The sequence below is a fragment of the Arachis ipaensis genome, chromosome B10, assembly GCF_059453495.1.
Source record: "Arachis ipaensis isolate K30076 ecotype BB chromosome B10, ASM5945349v1, whole genome shotgun sequence".
In the NCBI taxonomy this organism is placed as follows: Eukaryota; Viridiplantae; Streptophyta; class Magnoliopsida; order Fabales; family Fabaceae; genus Arachis; species Arachis ipaensis.
In genome coordinates, this window is record NC_142435.1 from 79,034,012 (window position 1) to 79,043,093 (window position 9,082).

A 9,082-nucleotide genomic window follows, 5' to 3' on the forward strand; every position below is an offset into this window, starting at 1 on the left:
CAATTCTCAATTCTCTAAGATTATGCAGAAGAACAAAGAGATTTTAGACCAAGTGAAACAGAATTTCTTCAACTCTTGATCCAAAATTCAAAACAAAGAGAAAAACTAAAGAGAGAATTCTCTATTCTAAATGCTCCATTAGAGAGAATAGGAGGGGGCTCTGATAGAGAGCGAGAGAATTTTTGGAACACTTACAGAGAGCTCACCTTTACATTTTTGAATTGTTGCTTTAGAATTCTAGAGAATTGGGAAGGAGAATTGATCTCTCTTCTTCCTTGTTCTTGCTCAGCACTCTTTACTTTTCTTGTTTTGGATCTTGGGTGGAGAATTGAAGAAATTCTGTTTCAATCTCACCTTGAGATCTTGTTTAAAACTCTGTACAATTGGATTTTCATTTCTGTTAATTGCTTCTTCTTCTACTCATTCTGCAACTTACTTTTCTTTATTTCCGATTGCATCGTTCTTGTTGGATCTAGGAAGGCAGTGAGATCTAGACTCAGCTATCTAGTCTCTTGAGTCCTGAGATCTACAGTTTTCAATTTCAATTTCCTTATTTCGTCGCTACACCAAGCTTTTTCTAACTTCCGTTTTAGATCCGGTTTAATTCAAGTCATCTTCTACTTTTCTGTTCATTGCATTTTACTTTTCCTTGTTTGATTTCTGCAAATTCCATTCCCAATTCCCTTTACAATTCAAGCCATTTACATTTCTTGCACTTTAAGATTCTGCAATTTACATTTCTTGCAATCTAAGTTTCTGCAATTTATATTACTTGCACTTTAAGGTTCAGCCTCTTTAATTTCTCTGCACTTTAAATTCTTGCCAATTGTCCCTCTCCCTTTTAATTTCATGCAATTTAGCTTCTGTCAAACACAAACCACTCAAATCAACTCTTGATTCGCTTGACTAAGTCAACCATTAAACTAAAATTGCTCAATCCTTCAATCCCTGTGGGATCGACCTCACTCCCGTGAGTTTTATTACTTGATGCGACCCGGTGCACTTGCCGGTGAGTTTTGTGTGTTTGGAATTCGTTTTTCCGAAAATACACATCAGTGTCGTCGGGTTGGCGACCGGCCGCGGTGAGGCTTTGATCTGGAAGTTGCGTGGCTTCCGCGTTCGTTGTTGTGTTTTTCTCTACTGGTCAATTTGCCTTCGAGTTCCTGGACCCGGAGGCAGAGATCCTGGATGATCTGTGCTGCTTTGTCCCTAGCTTTCTCGGGATGTTGTTGGTCCGTGACGACGTGGTCGTTCGTGTGGTGGACAGTGCTTGCTATTCTTGCTTGGTTTGTGACCTCCCGGGGTTCTGGGGTTAGGTTAAGCGGTCGTGAGTTATCCTGGCTTGAGGGGGTTTCCTCCAGGACGTCCCCCATCCGGCCCAGCTGGCGCAAGTTCCCCTCAGACGGCGCCAATGTACAAGATGTCTCTGGTACGGGTTTGAGAGATGGATCGAGAACTTGCGGGTTGAGGCAGATGCCGGATCTCTTGCCTGGAGCAATGGGGGGTGGTACCTGCAAAGACACTCGGACGCTCAAGTCAGAATGGATCTAAGAGGTAGAAGGTGTGAGGAATGAATGAATACCTGGAGGGACTTGGGTCCTCTATTTATAGGTGATGGGAGTAATCTTATCTTATCTTTGTTAGGCTAAGATAAGGGAGTCATTTGAATTCGAAAGTCGGTTAGGAGGCCGGTTTCGGGCCTTCCGGAAGAGGGAGATGGGTCGGACCCGAAGAACCGGGTTCGGGTTTAGCCTTGGGTCCGGGATCCGTGGGCCAGATCCGTAACAGAAATAAAGCATCACTTTTTTCTTGTTTAACATAGCAAATTAAAGAAATCACCTTCCATGATAAAAGAATTAATGCGTTGATTATTCTATACCAACATCAATCTATCAAGTACGGACATTTCGCTGAGTTGTCGTGTTCGTGTGTCGGACACATTTCAGACACGACACTCACCGACACTCGTCCGACACGCGTGTCTGTTGTGTTCAATCGTGTCTTAATAAAAAATAAAAAATTCTTCTCCAGACACGCCTGGACACACCTAAATACCATCACGTGTCAGCGTGTCCAGTCTTATTCTTAACATACATTCTTAAAATAAATTTAGATATAGTATATATTATTATTTATTAAAACAAAAATATTTAAATACTTGATATAATTAAAATAAGATATTAAAAATAATTAAAAATTTTAATTTATATTTTAATATCAATAAAATATTAAAATATGATTATAATTTATCTAAAAAATACTTTATATTTTATATGTATATGTGTCCCCATATCATGTAAGATTTTAAAATTTGTGTGTCGACGTATCCCGTGTTGTATCGTGTCCCGTGTCCCGTGTCCGTGCATCATAGACATCAATAAATAGGTGGAATAAAGTGGGCTTAATGATTGAACAGAAAAATGAGGAAAAGAACGGAGCCGGGCTTAATAAAATCTCTCTCTCTCTTCAAATTACAGAGACTAAAAGAATACTTATTCTATGATTTATTATTAACATTTTTAAGTTTGGCCTCTAAACATCTAATTTTAAAACTAAAAAATTCGAAAAAATAAATGAGTATTTATAACTAAGACTTAAATTAAGATATGTAGTTGAATTTATAACTAAGATTTAAATTCTATAAAATTATGTTGACACGAATTTCATTTACAAACAAACACTAATATAAACATAAGCTTCCAAATAAGATGCTAAGTAACTATAAATTATTTGATGAGATAAGTAACTTAACAAACCAGTCATGAATCAAACCTAGACAGAGTGAATGAATGACGAACAACAATCATCCATACTGTTTTTCTTGCCTTGACGACGACATTTCAATTAACGATGGTTATAAAAGTCAAATTCCTTTTCAATCAATCAACCTAACTACTTATTTTATGCCGTTTATTTTATGGATATCACCATATGAGCTTTCATCATGATTGTTATTATTTTTTTTATTTTTTTTTTGTGGTATTTTTTTATTGGATAGATCAATAATTAATTTGTAACAAATTTAAATTTTATTTAAGAATTTATTATTAATTAATAAATTATTACATACATAAAACAATATTTAAATTTTTAATATTTATTTAAATAAATGAATAAACTAATCACTCCATGGATCCAAACTATTTTTTATTTTTAATTACGAGTGCTAATGGCCACGTTAAGGGGATGCAACGACCAAGCTTTTATTCTCTTTTTTAGGTCAGAAATGGCAATTGAACAAGCTTGGATACACTTATCTGGTGGACTATAACTAGTCACTAGATCAGGGTTTTGCTTTTTGGGCATTGCTATGCAAATGGAATGGGTAGACTGGTCGTTTTGGACTCATATTTGTTTACTAACGCTGTATAACGCTGGATCAATTATAATTATATCTCTAGTAGCAATTTATTAAAGGCTTGGTAGTTGGTACTTGGTTCTATCAAATCCCAAGGGCAAGTGTTCCGACCAAAACAGAAAGAGCATTGTTGGCAATTGAAGTTTGATAAAAGAAAAAGGATAGCTATGGGCCTATGGCATACTCGCATAATTGATCATTCAATCCGTTAATCCAATCACCTATTTATTTAAATTGGTTAAAGAGCAGTTAAAATGGATCAATCTATTGGGTCCGATTGTTTATCTATTTAAACGGACAGAATTTTGCTTCTAAAATTAGTTCTATTTAAATTTCAAGTTAAATAAATTGAGCCTAATTAATTTTAAAAAATAGCGGGTTAAACAAATTAGCCTACAAATACATGAATAGTCTGTTTAGATTTTTTTGCATTTAAAAAATAATTGGCACTTTCTTTTCAATATTTTTCCATCAACTTTAAAAACATTATTTGTTTATGATTTTAGATCTAAAAGTGATTTTATTTTTCAAAATATTTTTTCAAAAAAGTAAAGTATAAACTAAACGGGTCAACTATTTAACCCGTCGAAATTACCATAAATGATTTGTCAGCTGCAAATCAGAGAGCAGATGATTAGAGGCTTGTCAATGGAAGTGGGAAACGGCAGAACAATCCGGTTTTGGGAAGATAACTGGTTAACTGGTGGTGTTTTGAAAGATTTGTTCCCTAGACTCTTCTCGGTTTCAAACCTTAAAGGATCTGTTATAGGTGACTGCGGATTTTGGGATGGGTTAGAGTGGAATGGAGCTTCCAGTGGAGGAGAGAGTTATTTTAATGGGAGCTGAAATTTTTGAACCAACTCCATGAGATCCTACGTTCAGTTAAGCTAGTAACAGAAAGAGAGGATAGGGTGGTTTAGAAATTTGATAGAACTGGTAGTTTCTCTACTAACTCCTTTGTGCAAGTGATGCAGGAGGCAGTCCTTCCGGAGGAAGTAACAAGCTATAGCTTCACTAGTGCTATTTGGAGGGGTTTTGTCCCACCAAGGGTCGAATTATTTTCTTGGTTTGTTCTGATTGAGAGGGTGAATACCAAAGAAAGACTTTGCAGATTAGGGGTCATTAACCCGCTTGATAATTTGTGTGCTTTATGTTGTAAGTCTGTTGAGTCTGCTTTTCATCTGTTTCTTGGGTGTGAGATCACATGGCAGGTGTGGGGTGCTTAGCTATACGCTCTTGGAAGAGAATGGTCCGTACCAGGTACACTAAAGTAACATTTTGAGAGCTGGACGACTGCTGCACCACGAAAGGATGAGAGGAAGAGGTGGTTGATTGGATTCTTTGCTGTAATCTGGGCAATTTGGCTGGAAAGAAATCATCGTGTGTTCCAAAATAAAGGATCAGGCGTACAGGAAATCACTAACAGGTCTTTTGTGCTTTCCGACGAGTGGATTGGTGGTGCATCCTTTGGTTGTTGATGGCAATGCTAAAGATAACTAGGAGTTGCTTTACCTGTTTCAGTCACTACAACAAAAACGCCATTTAGCGGCGGTTCCTGGAGCCGTTTAGCGGCGATTTTGAACCGCCGCAAAACATTTCGCGGCGGTTTCATGAAACGCCGGAAGATAGGGCGCGGCAAAACGGATAGCGGCGGTTTTAGTCAACCGCTGGAATAACCGCCGCTAAATGTCGAACAGGAAAAAAACATATTATAGTTTTGTGGCGGTTTCAAAACCGCCGCCAAATTCAAATTTCCCATTAAATCCCAATCCATAGTTATTAGAATCAAACCGACCGGTGGTCCAATGGTCCAACCGACTCGATCATTAAATCCGCGCCCACCAATAGACCCACAACATGTGGATCACTGAAGAATATCAACTCTATGTAAACCTTCCACAAATGAAGAAGGCAGGGCTCGAACCTGGAACCTGGAAGAAGGAAAAGCTTTAACAATGTCATGTTACCACCAAGCTAAATGACTCTTCGATGTATATAGCGCTAATAATTATATAGATGATTGATTGGTTTTCATATAAAAATATTTTTATTCTATTTAGTATTTAATTTTGATAAAACATTAATTAATTTTGAATTTAGTTATTATGAAATTTGTGAAATTTGTGAAATTTTTTACGTAAAATAGATCTAAAAAAAGTGTTACGAAATTAAGTAACAATGATTAAACCATATGTAGGCTAAAATAGTAGTCTTAAATTAACTTAGATTATATCCAGATGGTTGTTATTAAAGGAAGGGAGCCACTTAGATAAAGACGCTTAAAACATCTTTAAATTAAGTAATTAAAATTCAATACATATAATTGATTAAACTATGTTATTTTTATCAAAATTATTTTTAAGTAATTAGAATTTAAGATTTTTAAAATTAAAAAAATATATATAATAAAAATATGTCGTTAAAAAAAGACATTTTAAACATCTTTATCGGAGTGTCTCCCTTAAAGGAAACCAATGAAATATGTCATTATACGTATTTTGCGGCGGTTGGAATAAAACCGCCGCAAAATGTAACATGATGAGTCACTTGACGTTACAGATAGCGGCGGTTCGCTGAAAAACCGCCGCTAAATACAATCCTGATTGAAGCATCGCAGCTAACCGCCGCGATATGTGCCGCAATATGTCATTTGGCGGCGGTTCAAGAAAAATCGCCGCTAAATACAATCCTGATTGCAGCCTCGTCTCTAACCGCCGCGATATGCGCCGCAATATGTCATTTGGCGACGGTTTTGTAAAACCGCCGTAAAATTTCCGCCGCTATCTGCCGGATTTGTTGTAGTGAGTTGTTAGTGAACTTTTATTTTCAGTTGTACTTATGGCTTCTAAATTCTGTATACTCCACTTTGTGTGTTGAACTGTTTATTTAGAAAAAAAAATAGTCCAAATCTAAAAATTGAAATTCGTGAATAAACAAAAAATAAATGAGTCTGTATAAAGTATAAACTGTAAATTTAAGTTATTCAAACTGACTTATTTAATAATCTATCAGTTAGTGTTAATTAAAATTGAGTGCTATTTTATCAACTTGAGGATGGATCCATTTGTATAAAATTTGTGACCTCAAGATGGCAAACCTTACCGCAAGCAATATAACCACCAAGTTAAAGCCATTTTGGATTATTAAGTCACATATTTTACATATATAACATAATTGAAGGAGATAAAGTTTAATTTAAATAAATATTTACCTAACTTTAAAACAATCAATTCGACTAATGACTTAATTGGACCAATTACTGATTAAATTTTGATAATTATGATAAAAAAATGGTTTAATTACTCTATCTGTCTCTATAGTTTCGCAAAATTTTCAATTAGGTCCCTATACTTTTTTCTTTTTAATTGGATTCCTACAGCAAATTCATATATAATAATAAAATTGTGAAAGAATAGGAAAAAAAAAGAAAAGATGAAGAAATTTTTATTGATTGTTGATTGATTTAATTATGAAGGCAAAACTAAATATATATAAAGCATTGTCTACGAAAGATAAAAGTAAAGATAAGATAAGATAAGAAGATAACATAAAGATAAAATAAGATAATAAAGACTAAAATTGTAACTAAATTTATGTATTTTATTGGGCTGAATTTGTAGGCCGTGAGACTTCTTTATTGTTGTCATGAGTTAAGGTGGAAGAATGGTTTAATACGCCCCCGCAAGTTAGAGGATGAAAGATCTCAAGAACACCAAACTTATTGAGATTAAGATGGAAGGGTTGAGAAGACAAAGGCTTGGTGAAAATATCAGCTAGCTGCCCATAAGAGGGTATGAGAAGAAGTTTCATCACTCCAACTTGAACTTTTTGTCGAACCAAGTGACAATCAACCTCTAAATGTTTAGTTCGTTCATGAAAAATCGAGTTAGTAGCAATATGAAGAGCACTCTAATTATCACAATATTAAACTAGTGGGCGGATAGGAGAGATGCGTAAAAATGGTAACACATTTAGTATCCACTGAAGTTCACAAGTTGTGTTGGCAAGTGCACGATATTCTGCTTGAGTGAATGAGTGGACAATGATGGTTTATTTCTTGGTCTTCCAAGAGACTAAAACACTGCCTAACAAGAAACAATAGTCTGTTAAAGATCGCTGAGTATCAGGATATCCGGTCCAATTAGAGTCACTTAAGCCGAGAAGCTGAATTTTTTATTCTCTTGAAAAAAAAAAGTTCTTTGCCGGGGCTAGTTTTCAGATATCGTAAACACATGCTTAGCAGCTTGAAGATGAGATTTAGTAGGAGATGTCATAAATTGACTTAATGGCATACATGATATCTGGTCGAGTAGTAGTGAGATAAATAAGACGCCCAACCAAATGGCGATATACAAAAGGGTCAGATAGTAGGGAACTTTTTGTCTTGATACAGTCTTGTGGTACTATCTATTGGAACAGAGGCAGGTTTAGCACTTAATAAACCAGAATCCTCCAAAAGATCAAGACAATATTTTTTTTGAGATAAGCAAATTTCCTTCGCTGATTGAGCAACTTCAATACCCAAAAAATATTTTAATGGACCCAAGTCTTTAATTTAGAAGTGTTGGTGCAAAATAGACTTAACGTCAGCAAGTTCAGAAATAAAATTACCAGTGAGAACAATATTGTCAACATAGACTAGAAGGATAGAAATTTGAGTACCAGTGAATTTAACAAATAGACTATAATCAGATAAGGTCTGCTGATATCCATGAGATAGCAAAAGATGAGAAAGTTTGTCATACCACATACGACTAGATTGTTGTAAACCATACAATGATTTCAGCAGCTTGCAGCATTGATTCGGTCGAGGAGATGTAAACCCAGGTGACAGAGTCATATAAACATTCTCAGAAAGATCCCCATGTAAAAAAGTGTTATTGACATCCAACTGATGTACGGGCCAATGCTTCATAGAGGCCAAAGGCAAAACTAATCTGATGGTGGCAGACTTGACAACAGGGGAGAAGGTTTCCAACAAATCAACACCTTCGGTCTGAGTGAACCCTTTAGCCACAAAGCGTGCTTTATATCGATCAATTGAACCATCAGGCTTGCGTTTGATGCGATAAACCCATTTACAGCCAACCGGCTTAACGCCTGCAGGGCAATCAACTAGACACCAAGTTTTGTTCAACTCAAGAGCATCCAACTCATCTTTCATAGCACTACGTCAATTAGAGTGTTGGTTGGCATCCTTAAAAGACTTTGACTCAACATCAGAATGTAGAGATTAAAAAAACTTATGATGAGAAGATGAAAGAGAAAAAAAAGATATAATTGAAGATAAACAATAACGACACTTTGAGGGAGAGAGATTTGTAGAGGTGAGAGAGGAATTACACAAGTAATCAGAGAGATATGCTAGAGGTTGGTGAGATCGGTCAAAATGACGAGGACGGGGTTGCTCAAGTGATGAGGAAGGTGACGTAGGATGAAGAGGTGATGGTGGGTTAGTGTCTATTGCAAAAAGAAAGGAGGTTGTATGACTTGAAATAGATTTGGGAGTCGTGAGTTCAAGTTGGTCAGGACATGGTAGTGAGGAAGAAAGAGGAGTTGTTGGAGAAGAGAAAGAATTTGATGGAAGTGGGTCAATGGGTATGGGTGAGGATCTAACTGGAAGACTAACTGAATCTTGTTTTTGAGAAGGCATGTTTGGCAATGTTGGGATGAGTGTATGGAATTGGACATTTTTGGTGACTTAGGGCAAGACTATTTCATAAA